Raw genomic sequence first — 23405 nt, 5'->3', positions numbered from 1 at the left:
CCTCCTCCGACATTGGGCCTTTTATAGGCCTCTCCACGCACCCCGGACTCGCGCTGCTCTAACTGTTTGATATTCATCAGGGACTGGCTGGCCCCCATGTCTAGCTCCATTAATACTGGGATGCCATTGAGGAGCACTTCCATCATTATCGGTGGCATCCTGGTATATGAACTGTATATGTGCTCCACATGAACTCGCTGAACTTCAGCTTCCAGCGATTTCCCCCAGTGTCCATTTGGCCTCGTAGGGCTTACATCGGGCCCGTCCTCCTCGTACATCAACCTGGCTGCAGGCTTCCTGCACATGCGCGCCAAGTGACCGCTGACATTGCAGATTCTGCAGGTATATTGCTGATACCTGCAAGCTCTGGCTGGGTGTTTGCCTCCACACCGTCCCGTTGTTGGAAACAAAAGGTCCATTACCAGTCGATCGTCTCTGACTATCTTTGTAACTGTCCTTAAGCGCACCATTAACAGGTGTTGATGGCCCCATTACTGGTCGCATTGTCCATTGTGATGGCTTGAATCGCCATTCAGCTAGCCATTTTCTCTGTTGAATTCTCCCTTTGGGTTCGACTACATGCTGGGGTATGTCCGATTACCCTTGTCTGCCTAGAGAACTGTGTGCCACGTTAACAATGTTGACTCTCTGGTCGTTTGCCGCATTTGAGCCAAGATTTTTGTCAAACATCATTCTGGTCTCTTCCTCCCCCGAGATAAATGTCTGGGCTATCAGAGCCGCTGCTTCCAAGGTCAAGGCTTTGGTCTCAATCAGTTTCCTGAAAACCCCAGCGTGCCCGACGCCCTCAATAAAAAAAGTCTCGCAGCATCTCCGCTCTGCATGCATCTGGGAACTTACATAGGCTCGCCAGTCGCCGGAGATCTGCCATGAAGTCTGGAACGCTTTGCCCTTCTCGCCGCCAGTGCGTGTAAACCTGGTGTCTTGCGATGTGCATGCTGCTCGCCGATTTAAGGTGTTCCCCGATCAACTCACTGAGCTCTTCAAACGTCTTGTTCGCCGGCTTCTCTGGCGCTAGAAGGTCATCAGGGAGTATGTTCTGGATCCACAAACTGTCAGGAGATGAGCCCTGCGTTTGTCGACCGAATCCTGTCCCAACCATTCCTTAGTGACAAAACTTTGCTGTCGTCTCTCAATAAAGTTGTCCCAATCATCACCAACACAGTACCTCTCTTCTGTGCTGCTAGTGGCCATGCTCGCGTGGTTTAAATCCCAGTTTCTCGTCGCCAATGATATCTCCTTACTATACAGTATAAATGCACACGAGGCCCATACTTGAGAGAAGGTTACTCTGTGACCAGTTACCTTTATTACCAAGACATCAAGTGATGAAAGTGGGTGAAGCTTCCCCTTGTATACCTGAGAATCCAGATTAGGAGTGTCACCCACAAGTTCTCAAGGTGTACCACTTAGGTCAGCTTATACATGGGTTACAATGAAAGTTGAATACATGACAGTAGTGACCATAGACCTTTGTTTGTTAACTCCAGAGTGAGGATCACACATGGTGGCCTTCCTTTTATGCTAGGCCAGGCACACCTGTACAGGTAACCTTTAAGTCTCCCATTGCTGTGCCCTCTGGTGGCATACCTTGTGATAGTACCAACAGTAGCCATGTAGGATACATAGAAACATAGAAACATAGAAAATAGGTGCAGGAGCAGGCCATTCAGCCCTTCTAGCCTGCACCGCCATTCAATGAGTTCATGGCTGAACATGAAACTTCAGTACCCCCTTCCTGCTTTCTCGCCATAACCCTTGATCCCCCGAGTAGTAAGGAGTTCATCTAACTCCCTTTTGAATATATTTAGTGAATTGGCCTCAACTACTTTCTGTGGTAGAGAATTCCACAGGTTCACCACTCTCTGGGTGAAGAAGTTTCTCCTCATCTCGGTCCTAAATGGCTTACCCCTTATCCTCAGACTGTGACCCCTGGTTCTGGACTTCCCCAACATTGGGAACATTCTTTCTGCATCTAACCTGTCTAAACCCGTCAGAATTTTAAACGTTTCTATGAGGTCCCCTCTCATTCTTCTGAACTCCAGTGAATACAAGCCCAGTTGATCCAATCTTTCTTGATAGGTCAGTCCCGCCATCCCGGGAATCAGTCTGGTGAACCTTCGCTGCACTCCCTCAATAGCAAGAATGTCCTTCCTCAAGTTAGGAGACCAAAACTGTACACAATACTCCAGGTGTGGCCTCACCAAGGCCCTGTACAACTGTAGCAACACCTCCCTGCCCCTGTATTCAAATCCCCTCGCTATGAAGGCCAACATGCCATTTGCTTTCTTAACCGCCTGCTGTACCTGCATGCTAACCTTCAATGACTGATGTACCATGACACCCAGGTCTCGTTGCACCTTCCCTTTTCCTAATCTGTCACCATTCAGATAATAGTCTGTCTCTCTGTTTTTACCACCAAAGTGGATAACCTCACATTTATCCACATTATACTTCATCTGCCATGCATTTGCCCACTCACCTAACCTATCCAAGTCACTCTGCAGCCTAATAGCATCCTCCTCGCAGCTCACACTGCCACCCAACTTAGTATCATCCGCAAATTTGGAGATACTGCATTTAATCCCCTCGTCTAAATCATTAATGTACAATGTAAACAGCTGGGGCCCCAGCACAGAACCTTGCGGCACTCCACTAGTCACTGCCTGCCATTCTGAAAAGTACCCGTTTACTCCTACTCTTTGCTTCCTGTCTGACAACCAGTTCTCAATCCACGTCAGCACACTACCCCCAATCCCATGTGCTTTAACTTTGCACATTAATCTCTTGTGTGGGACCTTGTCGAAAGCCTTCTGAAAGTCCAAATATACCACATCAACTGGTTCTCCTTTGTCCACTTTACTGGAAACATCCTCAAAAAATTCCAGAAGATTTGTCAAGCATGATTTCCCTTTCACAAATCCATGCTGACTTGGACCTATCATGTCACCATTTTCCAGATGCACTGCTATGACATCCTTAATAATTGATTCCATCATTTTACCCACTACTGAGGTCAGGCTGACCGGTCTATAATTCCCTGTTTTCTCTCTCCCTCCTTTTTTAAAAAGTGGGGTTACATTGGCTACCCTCCACTCCATAGGAAGTGATCCAGAGTCAATGGAATGTTGGAAAATGACTGTCAATGCATCCGCTATTTCCAAGGCCACCTCCTTAAGTACTCTAGGATGCAGTCCATCAGGCCCTGGGGATTTATCGGCCTTCAATCCCATCAATTTCCCCAACACAATTTCCCGACTAATAAAGATTTCCCTCAGTTCCCCCTCCTTACTAGACCCTCTGACCCCTTTTATATCCGGAAGGTTGTTTGTATCCTCCTTAGTGAATACCGAACCAAAGTACTTGTTCAATTGGTCTGCCATTTCTTTGTTCCCTGTTATGACTTCCCCTGATTCTGACTGCAGGGGACCTACGTTTGTCTTCACCAACCTTTTTCTCTTTACATACCTATAGAAACTTTTGCAATCCGCCTTAATGTTCCCTGCAAGCTTCTTCTCGTACTCCATTTTCCCTGGCCGAATCAAACCCTTTGTCCTCCTCTGCTGAGTTCTAAATTTCTCCCAGTCCCCAGGTTCGCTGCTATTTCTGGCCAATTTGTATGCCACTTCCTTGGCTTTAATACTATCCCTGATTTCCCTAGATAGCCACGGTTGAGCCACCTTCCCTTTTTTATTTTTACGCCAGACAGGAATGTATAATTGTTGTAATTCATCCATGCGGTCTCTAAATGTCTGCCATTGCCCATCCACAGTCAACCCCCTAAGTATCATTCGCCAATCTATCCTAGCCAATTCACGCCTCATACCTTCAAAGTTACCCTTCTTTAAGTTCTGGACCATGGTCTCTGAAATTACTGTTTCATTCTCCATCCTAATGCAGAATTCCACCATATTATGGTCACTCTTCCCCAAGGGGCCTCGCACAATGAGATTGCTAATTAATCCTCTCTCATTACACAACACCCAGTCTAAGATGGCCTCCCCCCTAGTTGGTTCCTCAACATATTGGTCTAGAAAACCATCCCTTATGCACTCCAGGAAATCCTCCTCCACCGTATTGCTTCCAGTTTGGCTCGCCCAATCTATGTGCATATTAAAGTCACCCATTATAACTGCTACACCTTTATTGCATGCACCCCTAATTTCCTGTTTGATGCCCTCCCCAACATCCTTATTACTGTTTGGAGGTCTGTACACAACTCCTACTAATGTTTTTTGCCCTTTGGTGTTCTGCAGCTCTACCCATATAGATTCCACATCATCCAAGCTAATGTCTTTCCTAACTATTGCATTAATCTCCTCTTTAACCAGCAATGCTACCCCACCTCCTTTTCCTTTTATTCTATCCTTCCTGAATGTTGAATACCCCTGAATGTTGAGTTCCCAGCCCTGATCATCCTGGAGCCACGTCTCCGTAATCCCAATCACATCATATTTGTTAACATCTATTTGCACAATTAATTCATCCACCTTATTGCGGATACTCCTTGCATTAAGACACAAAGCCTTCAGGCTTGTTTTATTAACACCCTTTGTCCTTTTAGAATTTTGCTGTACAGTGGCCCTTTTTGTTCTTTGCCTTGGGTTTCTCTGCCCTCCACTTTTCCTCATCTCCTTTCTGTCTTTTGCTTTTGTCTCCTTTTTGTTTCCCTCTGTCTCCCTGCATTGGTTCCCATCCCCCTGCCATATTAGTTTAAATCCTCCCCAACAGCACTAGCAAACACTCCCCCTAGGACATTGGTTCCGGTCCTGCCCAGGTGCAGACCGTCCGGTTTGTACTGGTCCCACCTCCCCCAGAACCGGTCCCAATGCCCCAGGAATTTGAATCCCTCTCTGCTGCACCACTGCTCAAGCCATGTATTCATCTGCGCTATCCTGCGATTCCTACTCTGACTATCACGTGGCACTGGTAGCAATCCCGAGATTACTACTTTTGAGGTCCTACTTTTTAATTTAGCTCCTAGCTCCTTAAATTCGTTTCGTAGGACCTCATCCCTTTTTTTACCTATGTCGTTGGTACCAATGTGCACCACGACAACTGGCTGTTCTCCCTCCCATTTCAGAATGTCCTGCATGACAAAAGAGGTAGGTTTTAAGGAGCGTCTTAATGGAGGAAAGAGAGACAGAGAGGATTAGGCAGGGAATTCAAGAGCTTAGGGCTTTGACCACTGAAGTCGCAGCCACCAATGGTGGAGCAATTAAAATCGGGAATGCTCAAGAAACCAGAATTAGAGGAGCGCAGATACCGCGGAGGGTTGTGGGACAGGAGCAGGTTACAGAGATAGGGAGGGACGAGGCCATGGAGCGATTTGAAAACAAGGATGAGAATTTTAAAATCGAGCATTGCTTAACCGGGCACCAATGTAGGTCAGCGAGCAATAAGAATGAATGAATAGAGCAGCTTCATCTCCTTTCTGAGTATATTAGTGCTGAGAGCTCAACTATTTATGCAGGGAATGTTTTTTTTAAGTGCTTTTAGTTTCCTTTAAAATTTTCATTACTCTCCACTCCAACAATTTAGAGCTTAGGCACAAGTGGCTGCTTTCATTCTATTTAGGTTCTAATGCAATGGGTATGCAAATGGACAGATCCAGAAAACCCTTGTGTAAATACCTCTCCCGACCACCACGGATCACAAATCATTTTTACATAGAAACATAGAAAATAGGTGCAGGAGTAGGCCATTCGGGCCTGCACCACCATTCAATATAATCACAGCTGATCATGCAACTTCAGTACCCCATTCCTGCTTTCTCTCCATACTCCTTGATCCCTTTAGCCATAAGGGCCACATCTAACTCCCTTTTGAATATATCTAACGAACTGGCCTCAACAACTTTCTGTGGTAGAGAATTCCACAGGTTCACCACTCTCTGGGTGAAGAAGTTTCTCCTCATCTTGGTCCAAAATGGTTTACCCCTTATCCTTAGACTGTGACCCCTGGTTCTGGACTTCCCCAACATCGGGAACATTCTTCCTGCATCTAACCTGTCCAATCCTGTTCGAATTTTATATGTTTCTATGAGATTCCCTCTCAATCTTCTAAATGCCATTGAATATAAGCCTAGTTGATCCAGTCTTTCTTCATATGTCAGTCCTGCCAAGCCGGGAATTAGTCTGGTGAACCTTCGCTACACTTCCTTAATAGCAAGAATGTCCTTCCTCAGATTAGGAGACCAAAACTGTACACAATATTCAAGGTGTGGCCTCACCAAGGCCCTGTACAACTGCAGTAAGAACTCCCTGCTCCTATACTCAAATCCTCTCGTTATGAAGGCCAACATACCATTTACCTTCTTCACCACCTGCTGTACCTGCATGCCAACTTTCAATCACTGATGTACCATGACATCCAGGTCTCGTTGCACCTCCCCTTTTCCTAATCTGTCACCATTCAGATAATATTCTGCCTTCCTGTTTTTGCCACCAAAGTGGATAACCTCACATTATACTGCATCTGCCATGCATTTGCCCACTCACCTAACCTGTCCAAGTCACCCTGCAGCCCCTTAGCATCCTCCTCACAGCTCACCCTGCCACCCAGCTTAGTGTCATCTGCAAACTTGGAAATATTACATTCAATTCCTTCGTCTAAATCATTAATGTATATTGTAAATAGCTGGGGACCCAGCACTGAACCTTGCGGTACCCCACTCGTCACTGCCTGCCATTCTGAAAAGGACCCGTTTATTCCTACTCTTTGCTTCCTGTCTGCCAACCAGTTCTCTATCCACTTCAATACATTACCCCCAATACCATATGCGTTAATTTTGCACGCTAATCTCTTGTGTGGAACCTTGTCAAAAGCCTTTTGAAAGTCTAAATACACCACATCCACTGGTTCTCCCTTGTCCACTCTACTAGTTACATCCTCAAAAAATTCTAGAAGTTTTGTCAAGCATGATTTCCCTTTCATAAATCCATTCTGACTTGGACCGATCCTGTCACTGCTTTCCAAATGCGCTGCTATTAAATCTTTAATAATTGATTCTAACATTTTCCCCACTACCAATGTCAGGCTAACTGGTTTATAATTCCTTGTTTTCTCTCTCCCTCCTTTTTTAAAAAGTGGGGTTACATTAGCTACCCTCCAATCCATAGGAACTGATCCAGAGTCTATAGAATGTTGGAAAATGACCACCAATGCATTTCCTGATTAATAAGGATTTCCTTCAGTTCCTCCTTCTCACTAGACCCTTGCTCCCCTAGTATTTCCAGAAGGTTATTTGTGTCTTCCTTAGTGAAGACAGAAACAAAGTATTTGTTCAATTGGTCTGCCAACTGGCGTAAAAGTGGCGCAAACCCTGGAAATTCATTCCCAATGTAACTGATCAAAATGTAGGGCATGAAATTCTAAACAATGCAGCAATGACTACTAACTCCTTTTAAGCAGCATGTGTTTCGACATTACAAAATATAATGAAACCACAATATCATATACGTGTGTGATATGAAAAGCAACTCGAAATATGTGCGATAATAAATTAGTTCTTGGTTGCCACTTCTACCATAGTTCTGCTGTATTCAGATGCTTTGCTGCAGATGTATTGAGCTTATTGTTATCTGTGTGGAACTGTAGCAGTGCAAATGCCAAAGAGAACATCAATGTAAATGAAAAGATGAAGGAAAATTGGTGGTCCAGATCTAATCTGAGGTTATGAACAATTGCCAAAAGTCAATGGAGAATTATACTAGCAATTATCTGTAGAAGTCACAGTCCTTATTCGGTCAACTAGTCATCCCACTTCCCCTTTTACAGAAACTTATCCAAATCTTTTGTCAGCCATGGAAATTCTATTCCCAATTAACTAGAACAGTAATATCAGATATAATTTACCCCACCTAATTACTATTTCGTGTTTTACATCGTCTTGCCTTTTATTTGCAACCTTGGTGGTGTCCTGCACTTAGACATAAACTTAAGTTTAACTTAAGCCCCGATATTTTATTACTGGGAGTGTAACTCTTGCTCTATTCTGATCCCGAGCAACAGTCTCTAATCAATAGCTACCTTATTGATTGTGAACAAGCCTCACACAATGGGGCAGGTTTATTTTGGTTTGAAACCATCGCATTGCTTTGAAGATTTGTTTGGTGGCATTTGACTTTGAAGGTAATTTATTAATCTTCAAATACTTCTCGTCTGCTTTCTTCTGCCTTGTTTTTTGATTTTTCGGTGGCCACAGTTCTGAGTCTTTGTAGCTTACATCTCGATCCAGGTACTGAAACCTCTTTAATGAGGAATCACGCATGGAAATAACAAATGAACGAACAAAAAAAATTCAGGACAGAAACGAACCCAAACCACCTAATCCGAGATAGTGATTTATATTAGAGAACTGCATCAGCAAACGGTTCTTCAGTAATAGCATGCAGCCACACTGCTGTAGAAACTGACCCATTTATATTCCAGGATGCTTTCTATAGCAGTCAAATCAACTTTAAAACAATTGTATATGCAGCTGTTATTTGTAACTTTTGCTGGCACTACCTTCTGAAAGGCTGTCTAGGTCATCTAAAGGTTGCCAAAAAAAACTCTGCATTTATATAGCGCCTTTCACGACCACTAGACATCCCAAATCGCTTTACAGCCAATGAAATACTTTTTGAAGTGTAGTCACTGTTGTAATGTAGGAAACGCAGGAGCCAATTTTTGCACGGCAAACACCCACAAAAAAGCAATGACTAGATATTGTGCCGAAAATACCGGCCTCGCTGGGTCCGTACGAAGTGCGCACGGACACGGCGAAGCCTCGCAATAGCGGTTTTCAGTGTGAGATGCGCATGCACCGAAAACCCGCTTTCCCAGCTGTCAAGCTTTCTCTTGACAGATCCGCTGCATCCCCGGGAGAAGGACATTCGCGTGGGAGAGATTGAGCCATTTGCCCAACTTGTGCCCAGTGAATGTCCTTCAAGTTTTTATGTCTAGTAAAAGCAGGCGCACAGCTTACTTTTGCCAGCATAAGACTTTTAAAAATATAAAAATTTAATTTAAACATTCATTTTTATGTTAAAAACCCTGTCTACTAAGGTAAGTTTATTTTAAATCCTACTAAAACACATGAAAAAAAATTCCAAAAATTATATATTTTTTCTAAAACATTTAATTCACTTTAATTTCAATTAATTTTAAATATGTGAGGTGTTTTTTTAATTTATTATGTTGTGTTTCTTGTTTTAGGTTTTTTTCTCATTGATAATGGGATCTCGCACAAGCGGTGTGATTGGTGGTCCAGGCCCACGTGACTCCAGCATTTCAGTATGTCATCTCCCCGTACGCTGCGCATCGAATGAAGGCCTCTGACCGCAATTTAAGGCGCCTCCGTGACCACCAGATACTTTTGCAAAACGTCGGAGGCGTTTGTCTGAAGGAAGTTGCCAAGCAGAATTTTCCCCCAATCTGTTTTTGTTAAGTTTATTGAGGGACAAATATCGGCCAGGACACCGGGAATAACTCCCCTGTTCTTCTTCAAAATAGTGCCGTAGGATGTTTAATGTCAACCTGAGAGAGCAGACGGGGCCTCGGTTTAATGTCTCATCCAAAAGATGGCACCTCTGCCAGTGCAGCACTCCCTCAGTACTGCACTGGAGTGTCAGCCTAGAGTTTTGTGCTCAAGTCTCTGGAGTGGGACTTGAACCCACAACCTTCTGACTCAGAGGCAAGGGTGCTACAAACTGAGCCACACTGTCATTGTCACCCTCTGGGCGTGTCCTGGCATCTCCAAATATTAAATATTAAATGCCAGGACACTGCTGCAAGCAAGTCGATAGGAAAAATCATAGGGCATTTAAAAAACAGTGTTTGTTTTTCATTTTCTTTTGTTTATTAGTTATAAAATTATTGGATATGGGTGGAAAAAAAAGCTTTTTGAATGACAGTCAAGTTTCATCCAATCGAGTAATGAAGAGTCTGTTCGCTTTCCAACTGATGTGGGAAGGCGGTGTGCCGCATGGACAGACATGTTGGGCGGCCAATGGCGGTAGGTAGTTGGAGGTCATGTGATGAAACCTCCAGGAATATGTCCAACTAGAGTTGGCAACCCAAGGTCAATCTGGAAATAAAGTACTTCACTGCCTGCATGGAGGCAGCCGGAAGTATTTTACTGCTTCGCCATGGTTATTTTTTGGCATTAACATCAGCGGCAGAAATGGCGCTGTTGTCAGAGGTCGGCTGAACACTACTTACCTTGGTGCTTTGTGCCGTCTCTATAAGTAGCATTATTGGGTGTTTGGTTGGAAGGAAACTTCCAACATGTGGGGAATAAAAGTATTGTTCAAGACATAGTACTGTCGCTGCTACTATGCATATAATGCTCTTAGCTCTTGCGATGCCCAAGAAACCCTGGATAGTAACTAATAACTATTAATATGCTTGGCACTTTCAGATAACGTATCAACAAATTCAAACTTTTATTTTCGTACCCTACATTGAATATGGAATTATTTTACTGCCCATCTTGTGTGTAACAATGGGGACAGATCAATGAGTTACAGTGGAAAACAGAATGCTTAATTAATACTGATTATTGCCTATCATAATGGGACAGCACTAACAGTGTTAAGTGTCAGCTTGGCTAAGTTGAGAACACGCTTACTTCAGTCAGATAGTTGTTCTTTCAAGCACTACTAAAGACTTGAGCACATAATATCAACTAAGATCCAGTACAGTATGAATCACATGCTGCATTTCCAGAGGTGCTGTCTCTCAGATGGTAACATTAAAATGCGGCCCTTTCTGCCTGCTGAGGTGGATGTAAAGGATCGCCCGCTGCTATCTGGGAAAAGAAGTCGAGAGCTCTCCCAGTGTCCCGCCAACATTTCTCCTTCAATAACACCATTTATGAGTTATAAGAAAAGAATGGAGGAACATTTTTAGCTCAGAGAAAGAGACATCTTAGAGGTAATCTTAAAGAGGTATATAAGATGATTAAAGCTGTAGCAAATGTTAACCACAGAATATTACTTCGAATGAAACTGGGGACATAGGATTAAACTAGTAAAAGGTAATCTTAGCAAATAACACCACAGAAGGAGGCCATTTGGCAATGTCATGCAACTCCCTCATAGTCACCCTCTACAGATGCAGCCCATCCATTCCTTACACTCATTCCAGCACTCTCACTCAAAGTTCTCTTCTGTGCTCTCTTCTCCTGCAAGGAGGAAAAGAACAACAGGGAGAGGCAGTGAACTGGAGGTAGTCCTCCAATATTCACCACTTTGACTCCAGCAGAGGAGGAGGCCCTTGAAATCTGTGGAGCTGCGGAGCTGCTGGCGATGGGCGGTTAAAAAGGCTGTTCAGGGTTTGTAAACGAGCAGTTAAACACCTCAATGAGGTCGCCCGCCTCTCCCGACCGGGTCAGTTAAACACCTCAATGAGGTCGCCCGCCTCTCCCGACCGGGTCAGTTAAACACCTCAATGAGGTCGCCCGCCTCTCCCGACCGGGTCAGTGGCTGCCTCGAAATGCGTCCGAATTAAATGCGGAAGTCGGCGGGATGGCGCTGTCAATTTCCGTACTTTTAACCGCCGACCCGCTCCCAAACCCGCACACTCTCCAATGGGAAAATTCTGGCCTTTCTCTCTTTCTCTCTCATTCTTTCTCTCTCTCTCCTACTTTCTCTTTTTCTTTCTTTCTCTTTTCTTTCTATCTCTCTCATTTTTTTGTCTTTATCTCTCTTCCATTCTCTCTCTCTCTCTCTCTCTCACCTGGAGTTTGGTGACTGGTACAATCCAATATGAAGGATATCAGCCCCTTTAAACTGGGACGTTCCAAAACACTTCATCCAACCATGTTCTTCTTTGCTTTCTTCTTTATTGTCATCAGCTTTTCCAGACTGATTGATCAAGAGATTTCTGAAAACTCAGCTCTGTAAACAAATGATCCAGCAAGGATCTGCGAGGGGCAACTAGCAGTTTCATAAAATCGAAACAACTGTACATTTATATCTAACTGCATTTCTCCTGTACTTGTTTATGTTGTTGTTACTTCCCTCTTAGTTTCTTGAAGAGATGTAACTCCATGCTGGTTTGAAAACACAGAGTGCAAATTCCAGAACACACAAAAATAGATATATGCTAATCTTGTTTTTATGGAGAAGTGCAAGTTCTTAAAAAGCATCATAATTTATGAGCACATGAATTTTTTATTTTTGTGCAACACTTTTCAGTTGCACAGATTTCCCTGTAGGTAATATTTTATTCAAAGGTCTTTCTTTAGTTGCATATTTTATCAGGAGAATGTAATTTACAAAGAGGAAGAGTGTAGTGTAATTTCCTGTATCATTTGCCAGTATTTCTGTGCTGTAAATGGGTATTTGAAAGTTAGATTTCAGGAGAGTATTCCAAGTAAACATGACATGGGATAGAGACAATTTGGGGCCTCATTTTCTTCACGCATCAAACCAGGCGCGATTCTGGCGGCACTGGAACGGTGAGGACCTCAGGCCTCATCAGAATAAATTGGCCGATGTGAGGGCGCAAATCAGACATTCCGACGCAGCTCACCTGTTGGAGCCTTACGAATTTCACTGGATAATAATTAGGAATTGGAAACCTGTTGAGTTTTCAGCTTCATAACCAGGGCTGCTGCAGTCAATTGAAACAACTGACAACTGGCCGATGTAAGATCAGCTAGCTCCATACGGACTGGGACCTTCCTAAACTGTGAAACAATCTGAGCCACTGGGGGAAGCCAAGGTATATGTCTGCACAGTTTTTGGGTTTTGGCCTTGCGTCATGACATAGTATCGAGAAGGTACTTTGCATATGCGGAACATTGCAGTTGAGATGTAGGCAGACATCCCCCCCGCCCCTCCGTCCCCCGCATGCATCAACAAGTAAGAGAACACCTTCCGCAAATTGTGGCTGCTGAGTTGGCCTTACCATCACCCCTTTGAGATCAACTGTTACAGTAGGTCGCGCACACCTGTGAGGCAAGAGAGAATCCTCCAGTATTGTTACTCCAGATCCAGTGCCCCGCCCCTGCTGGATACACATGTGGGGGTGCTGGGTGAGGGTGTCACCGGCAAAGCTGTGTCTTGCCCTCCTGTGGACCAGAGGCAGCTACCTCAACTGGAATCCTGCACAGACTTCCCGCTGGAGTGTTACAGACATTTAAGTTTAGATATATTTACAAATATGCGAAAATAACGGGCAGGAAAAGTCCAGCTGCCCCACACTCGTGATGCCTGACAAATCGTGACTGGACATTTCCTTACCTCTACAGCCATGTAATCTCCCGATAGGGAAAAAGAATCTCGGAAATCTAACTTCAACCGCCAGGATTGGTTGCCCGATTTTCTTTTCCCGACTTACAGCGGCAATGTGAGGGAGGATGTCCAGCTGAAAAGATCCTGCCTGCCCTGCTCAATTCAAAATTAAATGTGATTTTAACGACCAGGCGGTAAGCTCCCATTTTACCTTCCCTAGCTGAGAACAAGTGTAGAGGCCCAAACCACACTGCGATATGTGTGCGTACTAGGTCCGTGCAGCAGAGCAGGTCTCCAGCCGTCCTGGTTAACCCTTGCCACTGGATAAAGACCTAGCTCTGTCAAGCCCGTGTGGTGGCTGATGTGCAACGGTCACCACACATTAAAAAGATCCACGCATGTGAATTCATGTGGAAGCAAGTTATCCTTGTTCGAGGGACTGCCTATGATGATGATGATGACAACAGACAATGAGGAGTGACTCATAAGCAGAAATCGGGAAGACTGTACCAGTACCAATGAGGAATCAGTGGGACTATTCAAAAATGCTTATCTGCAGATCCATCACAATTGGAGAAATATTAGAGAACTTTATGATCCCAAAGAGTGATACAAATCACAAACTCATTTAAACGACTTGTGTTTATTTCTATGAGTGAGCTGCATCAAATAAGATGACAGTTCTTAACCAAAGTGTGTGCAACCTTATAGACGAGTGAGGAACATTTCTCCTGCAGATTTGAAGGTAAGTAGAATTGACAGTTTCTTGATTGTTACAAGAGAGCTGGGATATGTAAAAGCCCTGCATACGTGATGGGTAGAATTGATTTTTTATGATTTTTCTATTAAAGTCAATCTGGGTCAGCCAAGCAAATTATTATGTAGATGTGGCACAGGTACAACAATCGCAAAGCACACGGGGCAACTGGTATTAAAAAGTAAGGCTATTCCTTAGTATCATATAGTTCTTGTGAATTTAAAAGCTTCAATTTCTAATTGAAATTCACGTTGGACTGAACTATAACTTAGCGCATATGCCAAGGATTATACCGATGTCAGAGATCTGCTGAGATCTCCAGCTGTTCATCTAGCTATCAGTATTCTTTTATCACCATGCCATCTGCTCCAATATTTGAAGCTGTCAGAGATATTTCTGAAGGTTAGGACTGGTCGGCTGGTCATCTGCTGTTGCTGCAGCATGTGATATGCAGCTGAATCTTCTGATGAGGCATGTGACTAATTTGCCAGAACATATTTTAGTTGTATCCCGAATATCGTAGCGTAATCAAAATGTTCGAATTTGCAATGTTTCTGCCTCAGCTTATTTAGTCATTCATTCTGTAATTAAATCTGAATTAAGGCAACTAAACACAGCTGATGACTCTTAATGGGAACACTTCTGTTGTAATTAATGCTTACTTTGTATTAGCTATGTATTGCTAATACTGTAGAATGAGTCCCTGTGCCTAAGGGGATAGTGCCTTTAAATTAAGGTTATCACAAGCTACCCAATCTGTAGAGGGAAACAGAACGCAGGAAGTTATAGGCCAGCAAGCCTAACATCAGTCATTGGGAAAATGCTGGAATCCATTATTAAGGAAGTAGTAGCAGGACATTTAGAAAATCATAATACAATCAAGCAGAGTTAACATGGTTTTATGTCATGTTTGACAAATTTTTCAGAGTTCTTTGAGGATGTATCAAGAAGGGTGGATAAAGGGGAATCAGTAGATGTAGTGTATTTCGATTTCCAAAAGGCATTCGATAAGGTGCCACATAAAAGGTTACTACACAAGATGGTTACTACATGGGGTTGGGGATAATATATTAGCATGGATAGAGAATTGGCTAACTAACAGAAAACAGAGAGTCGGGATAAATGGGTCATTTTCCGGTTGTCAAACTAACTTGTGGGATCCCACAGGGATCAGTGCTGGGGCCTCAACTATTTATAAACTATATTAATGACTTGGATGAAGGGACCGAGTGTATTGTAGCCAAATTTGCTGATGATACAAAGATAGGTGGGAAGCAAGTTATGAGGAGGACACAGAGTCTGCAAAGGGATATAGATAGGTTAAGTGAGTGGGCAAAAATTTGGCAGATGGAGTATAATGTGGGAAAATGTGAGGTTATCCACTTTGGTAGGAAGAACAGAAAAGCAAAATATTATTTAAATGGAGAGAGACTACAGAATGCTGCAGTACAGAGGAATCTGGGGATCCTCGTACATGAAACACAAAATGTTAGCATACAGGTACAGCAAGTAACTAGGAAGGCAAATGGAATGTTGGCCTTTAGTGTAAGGGCGATAGAGTATAAAAGTAGGGAAGTTTTGCTACAATTGTACAGGCTGTTGGTGAGACCACACCTAGAGTACTGCATACAGTTTTGGTCTCCTTATTTAAGGAGGAATATACTTGCATTGGAGGCAATTCAGAGAAGGTTAATTCCTGGGATGAAGGGGTTGTCTTATGAGGAAAGGTTGAGCAGGTTGTGCCTGTACTCATTGGCGTTTGGAAGAATGAGAGGTGATCTTATTGAAACATATAGATTCTGAGGGGGCTTGACAAGGTAGATGCTGATTTGATGTTTGCCCTCATGGGGGAATCTAAAACTAGCTTCAAAATAAGGGGTCGCCCATTTAAGACAGATGAGGAGGAATGTTTTCTCTGCGGGTCGTGAATCTTTGGAATTCTCTACCCCAGAGAGCTGTGGAGGCTGAGTCATTGGATATATTCAAGGCTGAGATAGACTGATTCTTGAACTAAAGGGGAGTCAAGGGTTATGAGGAATAGGCAGAAAAGTGGAGTTGAGGCCAAGATCAGATCAGCCAGGATCTTATTTAATGGCGGAACAGGCTCGAGAGGCTAAATGGCCTACTCCTGCTCCTATTTCTTATGTTCTTATGTTAAAGGGGAACTTCGTTGATGCTGCAACACCTTATTCCAACATTGCTGGCTGTGCAGCTGCCCCAGCAAGCAGCAGCAGAACAAGGACAAGGAGAAGGAGAAGTAGATGGAGGACTGAACCCTGTGTGCCGTGCTCATGGCAGGTCCATGTCCCAAGGAGAGAGCCCGCAGATTCTCCGATGAAGCTTTAGAGGTATTGGTTTTTGCTGTGGAGAGTTGGAGGGTGGTGCTGTACCCGGCAAATGGCCGGATTTCCTCGCCACAAGTCTTCCGCACCCTGTGGAGGGAGGCGGCGCAGCACATCTCGGGCAGCACTGTGTGCCCCAGGACCCACACACAGTGCAGGAAGAAATTTAACAACCTCACTCGGGTGGTCAGGGTGAGTGAATGCTTCATCAAATGCTACATACCGCCATCTATACCACAATCTTCACACACTGCCCAAAGCACCGCACCCACCAACAATCTCTACCCAGCAACACTCACACCCACATCTCACACCTTGCACACAATGACAGCTATTCAACCATGTCAGGCAAGAGGATCATTTGTTATTATAATTCATGTGATATGTTTATAGATTAATTTATTTATGATGCTTGGAATATTTTGTGGTCTCTCTCATTTCACCTTTGCACCCAGGAGGATGCTGTGTTATGGTGTGAGGCAGTGATTGTATGATGGGGATGTCATGAGCTACAGGAGATTTGGGGTTTTATTCATGTGAATCAGAGTTTGATGAGCCGGTCATGGACAGTCCGTCCAGAAGGCCGATTGTCTCGCTGCCTCCTTCCTCCCTCCGTTCCTCTTCCTCCTCCTCATCCTCATTCTCCTCTGCCTTGTAGTCCTCCTGAGGTGGCCCCACCATCCCTGCTGGCAGGGTTGCGTCCTCATGATGGCCAAGTTGTGGAGCATGCAGCAGATCACCACAAAATAGGGCACTCGCTCCGGCGAGCACTGGAGGACTCCTCCCAAGCAGTCAAGGCAGCAGATCCGTTGCTTCAATAAGTCGATGGTTTGCTCGATGATGTTCCTGGTGGCAGCATGACTCTCATTATATGAGTGCTGAGCACGAGTGGTGGCATTGTGGAGGGGAGTCATGAGCCAGGTGGAGAGCAGATAGCCCTTGTCTTCAGGCAGCCAGCCGTGAGCTTGACGTGATGACTGGAAGTGTGCTGGCACATCAGTCTGGAGCAAAATGAAGGCATCGTGGCTGCTGCCAGGATAGTGGGCATTGACACTAAGGATTTGCTGTGTGTGGTCACACGCCAACTACATATTAAATGAGTGGTAGCGGTTATGGAAGATCTCAGGATTGTTATACGGTGCCCGCAAAGCCACGTGGGTGCAGTCGATGGCGCCCTGCACCATGGGGAAGCCTGCTATCCTAGCAAAGCTGCATGCCACTTGTCCTGCTTCTCTCTGGTGATCAGGAGCCAATGTAGTCCCATCTCCTGCTGTGGAGAGTCTCAGTGAACTCCCGGATGCAGCAAAGGACGACGAACTGCGAGATGTTAGCTATATCTCCTGCTGCAGGCGGGAAGGATCTGTTGTTAAAGAAATTGAGGGCCATAGTGATCTTGACTGCCACTGGGAGAGCCGTGGTCACCTTGGTGTGAGGCTGGCAGTCTGGTCGCAGGAGGTGGCAGAGTTCTGTGATCACTCCTTGGTGATGCGAAGCCTTCTAATGCACTGCTTTGCACTTAATTGAAGGTAGGAGAAGTGCTCTCGGAATATCCTGCGAGGGTAAGGCCTCCTGTTGAGAGCCGTCCTCCTCCCTCTGTGCATGTGTTCCCATTTTTCTCGCTGCCTACGCTCCCTCTGCCGTAGATCCTAGAGGGCAAGGAGGCATGCCAGTACAGCCCCCATTAATATTACCAAAAGTAGCAGTTTGAATCTTTGAAGAATAAATGTAGCTACTGTTTAGTTGCCAGAAGACTCCTGATACAAAAGAACCCTGAAATTACTGAATGAAACTGTTGCAGTGGTTGAAACTAACAAACAAAATCACTGAAACTGCACTAACCTGACAGCTGCGAGTGATTACTGATGGTTCCTTTAAATAATGTCCCTGGAGCTGGCTTCCTGGTGCTGCACACCAGCTCTCCCTGTCGGGGTTTACTCCAGGTGGTAAGGTATGGAGCGAGATTCAATTTTGCAAATCAGGCGGTTAGTGAGCATTACACACTCACTGACGTCATAACCAACCTGGCGTTGACTTTCCCGGCGATATTTCTTACTGACTGCACTACGGGGGGTGAGAGGGAGGGTGGGGGGACTGGATAAAGCGTGCGGTGCTAGATTCGCCTCGTCCAGTGATACTAGTCTAGCGCTCCATTAGCACCACCACCTACTGGTGCTAATGGGAGGCACGAAGGGGATGGATTTTTCCCCCAAATATTGAGAGAGACTTGAAATAACTGGTATAGTTCAAATGACATGACTGCTGAAGTGTTAATAATTGTATTTATACTGATAAACTTCAGCTCCATTGTCCTGTCAGACCTCCGCTGGCTAGTTCCCCTAATTATCTCAACTGGGATCACTTGTTAAATGAAAAGATTTCAAAACTCAACAGAATAACCAGTCAGGGTGTAAAACCAAACCTAATTCTTTTGGAAATCACTTGGTAAAGACGTACTGATGGTGAGAGCCCCTCTTTAAGGGCTATTATTGCCCAAGGTTTAGAGGCTTGTCGAAGATCTTCTGAGGTTTATAAGGACTGCACAATGTGCCTATAAAGGCCCAACAGTCGGACGAGCGTCGATGAGTCGTCGAGGAGGCGGCGCGAGTGTCCGGGGAGGTCTATAAAGGCCCAACAGTCGGAGGAGCAGCGGTGAGTCATCGAGGAGGCCAGCTGGTGAGAAGGCAAAAAAGAAGTAGAAAGAAATCGAAGGGTGACGTCACAGCCAAGGGGGTACGTGATTGGCTGGTGATTGGTGAGTAGTTTATCTTTTTCTTTTCCTTTATCAGTAGGTAACGTTTATCATTGTTGTTGCCAAATTAAGTTAATCTAAGGGTTAAGTCATGGCAGGAGAGCTCGGACACGTGTCATGCTCCTCCTGTGCTATATGGGAACTCAGGGATGCTTCAAATGTGCGGGTGGATTCACTCTGGAGCATCCGCAATGCTGAAGATGCCGTGAATAGCACATTTAGTGAGCTGGTCATACCGCAGTAAAAGGTTACACAGACAGATAGGGGATGGGTGACCTGCAGGAAGAGCAGTGCAAGGAAGGTAGTGCAGAAATCCTCTATGGTCACCCCCCAATGCGGTGTATCTGTTTTGGAGGGGGATGACTCATCATGGGAGGGCAGCAGCAGCCAAGTTCATGGCACCGTGGGTGGCTCTGCTGCACAGGAGGGCAGGAAAAAGAATGGGAGAGCTATAGTGGTAGGGGATTCTATTGTAAGGGGAATAGATAGACGTTTCTGCGGATGCAATCGAGATTCCAGGATGGTATGTTGCCTCCCTGGTGCAAGGATCAAGGATGTCTCGAAGCGGCTGCAGGACATTTTGGAGGGGGGGGCGGGGTGAACAGCCAGTTGTCATGGTGTATATAGGTACCAACGATATAGGTAAAAAACGGGATGAGGTCCTACAAGCTAAATCTAGGGAGCTAGGAGTTAAATTAAAAAGTAGGACCTCAAAGGTAGTAATCTCAGGATTGCTATCAGTGCCACGTGCTAGTCAGATTAGGAATCGCAGGATAGCTCAGATGAATACGTGGCTAAAGGAGTGGTGCAGAAGGGAGGGATTCAAATTCCTGGGACATTGGAACCGGTTCTGGGGGAGGTGGGACCAGTACAAACCGGACAGTCTGCACCTGGGCAGGACTGGATCCAATGTCCTAGGGGGAGTGTTTGCTAATGCTGTTGGGGAGGGGCTAAACTAATATGGCAGGGGATGGGAACCTATGCAGGGAGACAGACAGAAGTAGAATGGGGGTAGAAGCAAAAGATAGAAAGAAAAAAAGTAAAAGTGGAGGGCAGAGAAACCCAAGGCAAAAATCAAAAAGGGCCACATTACAGCAAAATTTTAAAGGGGCAAAGTGTGTTTAAAAAGATAAACCTGAAGGCTCCGTGCCTCAATGCGAGGAGTATTCGTAATAAGGTAATAAGCAAATAACGAATATGATATAATTGGCATCACGGAGACATGGCTCCAGGGTGACCAAGGCTGGGAACTCAACATCCAGGGGTATTCAACATTCAGGAAGGATAGACAGAAAGGAAAAGGAGGTGGTGTAGCGTTGCTGGTTAAAGAGGAAGTTAGCGCAATAGTAAGGAAGGACATTAGCTTGGATGATGTGGAATCTGTATGGGTGGAGCTGTGGAATACCAAAGGGCAGAAAACGCTAGTGGGAATTGTATACAGACCACCAAACGGAAGAGAAAAAATTTGCAGTCAGATTCAGGTGAATAACAAAGAAATGGCAGACCAATTGAACAAACACTTTGGTTCTGTCTTCACGAAGGAAGACACAAATAACCATCTGGAAATACTCGGAGACCAAGGGTCTAGTGAGAAGGAGGAACTGAAGGAAATTCTTATTAGGCGGGAAATTGTGTTAGGGAAATTGATGGGATTGAAGGCCGATAAATCCATGGGGCCTGATAATCTGCATCCCAGAATACTTAAGGAAGTGGCCCTAGAAATAGTGGATGCATTGGTGATCATTTTCCAACAGTCTATAGACTCTGGATCAGTTCCTATGGACTGGAAGGTAGCTAATGTAACACCACTTTTTAAAAAAAGAAGGGAGAGAGAAAGCGGGTAATTATAGACCGGTTAGCCTGACATCAGTAGTGGGAAAAATGTTGGAATCAATTATTAAAGATGAAATAGCAGCGCATTTGGAAAGCAGTGACAGGATCGGTCCAAGTCAGCATGGATTCATGAAAGGGAAATCATGCTTGACAAATCTTCTAGAACTTTTTGAGGATGTCCCACACAAGAGAATGGTGTGCAAAATTAAAGCACATGGTATTGGGGGTAATGTACTGATGTGGATAGAGAACTGGTTGGCAGACAGGAAGCAGAGAGTTGGGATTAACGGGTCCTTTTCAGAGTGGCAGGCAGTGACTAGTGGAGTGCCGCAGGGCTCAGTGCTTGGACCCCAGCTATTTACAATATACATCAATGATTTGGATGAAGGAATTGAATGTAATATCTCCAAGTTTGCATATGATACTAAGCTGGGTGGTGTTGTGAACTGTGAGGAGGATGCTAAGAGGCTGCAGGGTGACTTGGACAGGTTAGGTGAGTGGGCAAATGCATGGCAGATGCAGTATAATGTGAATAAATGTGAGGTTATCCACTTTCGGGCAAAAACACAAAGGCAGAATATTACCTGAATGGTGGCAGTTTAGGAAAAGGGGAGGTGCAACGAGACCTGGGTGTAATGGTACATCAGTGATTGAAAGTTGGCATGCAGGTACAGCAGGTGATGAAGAAGGTAAATGGTATGTTGGCCTTCATAGCTAGGGGATTTGAGTATAGGAGCAGGGAGGTCTTAATGCAGTTGTACAGGGCCTTGGTGAGGCCTCACCTTGAATATTGTGTGCAGTTTTGGTTTCCTAATCTGAGGAAGGACATTCTTGCTATTGAGGGATTGCAGCGAAGGTTCACCAGACTGCTTCCCAGGATGGCAGGACTGACATATGAGGAGAGACTGGATCGACTGGGCCTGGAGTTCAGAAGGATGAGAGGGGATCTCATAGAAACATATAACATTCTAATGGGACTGGACAGGTTAGATGCGGGAAGAATGTTCCCGATGTTGGGGAAGTCCAGAACCAGTGGACACAGTCTAAGGATAAGGGGTAAGCCATTTAGGACTGAGATGAGGAGAAACCTCTTCACTCAGAGAGTTGTTAACCTGTGGAATTCTCTACCGCAGAGAGTTGTTGATGCCAGTTAATTGGATATATTCAAGAGGGAGTTAGATCAAGGGGTATGAAGAGAAAGCAGGAAAGGGATACTGAGGTGAATGATCAGCCATGATCTTATTGAATGCTGGTGCAGGCTCAAAGGGCCCAATGGCCTACTCCTGCACCTGTTTTCTATGTTTCTATGTGACATTACAGATATCTCTTGCAACCCGCTGCCACCAGTGTCAGGGATCAGTGAATCAGACACTTGCCAGGTTCTTCTGGGTTACATAAAAGTACCCATGATTCCTTGGGAAGTTTATTTTTCCAGTACTTTCTTTGAAGTGTCATGTGATCTTACATTATCTACATGCCAGAGGTTTCTCATGATGATAAACTTCAACCTGAATCTTCAACTTCCTGAATTCCCAATACAATTATTTGTAATACTGGATATACACCTAATGTTTTCAATATAAAAGCAATAAAACATAATGTTTCTTCATACAAGTAAATGTTTCTTGAGCTCTGTTATGTATACAAAATTCCATTTGATTCACTCCTTGTTACATTTTGGAGACTGATTCACCTGTAAAGCCTGCATTAGTGCGATTAATATTTAACGTACTGAAGTAGAAGCTTATCAGTTATTTACTATAGATGTAGCAAAATGAATTAAACTATTTTCACAAGCAATACAAACGAAGGATTGATTGGATCCCTCAGTGCAGCCACAGGCACCTTTTGGAGGGATGGAACTTCCACCCACCCACCCATCCATGTCAACCCAAGCTCCATCCCAATATCCTGGGTCATTGGGCGCACACAGCAGGCTCCCGCCATTAAGAGAAAGCTTGTCCATCTACCCTCTCCGATGGAAATAAAATATCCCATGCACTATTCAAAGACGAGCAGGGAAATTCTCCTAATATCCTAGCCAACGTTCATCCCTCGACCAAAACCTAAAACAGATTATCTGGTCATTTATTTCATTACTGTTTGTGGGACCTCGCAAATTAGCTGCCGAGTTTCCTACATTACAATTTCAAAAATACTTCATTGGCTGTAAAGCACTTTCGGATGTCCTGAGGCCGTGAATTGCACTATATAAATGTAAGTTCTTTCTTTCAGCGCATTATGTAAGTCAAACTTATGCCTTTGGTATTCAGCAATAAAAGTTGCCTTATCAGAAAAGCTTAAACAAATGTTTCCATGTTATGACTGTAATCTTATTTAATTATTATCCATCTATCTCAGTTAATCTATGCAAATAAAAACTAAGCTGATCAGTCAATTCTTAATTACACACCAAAGGAATGACTTTATGGCGATACTGGGACTTAAGCATTATTGGGTTATAGTACACATCATTATTG

This window comes from Pristiophorus japonicus, chromosome 8 (genome assembly GCF_044704955.1).
Source record: "Pristiophorus japonicus isolate sPriJap1 chromosome 8, sPriJap1.hap1, whole genome shotgun sequence".
NCBI lineage: Eukaryota > Metazoa > Chordata > Chondrichthyes > Pristiophoridae > Pristiophorus > Pristiophorus japonicus.
Note: the sequence above shows the minus strand (reverse complement) of the source record.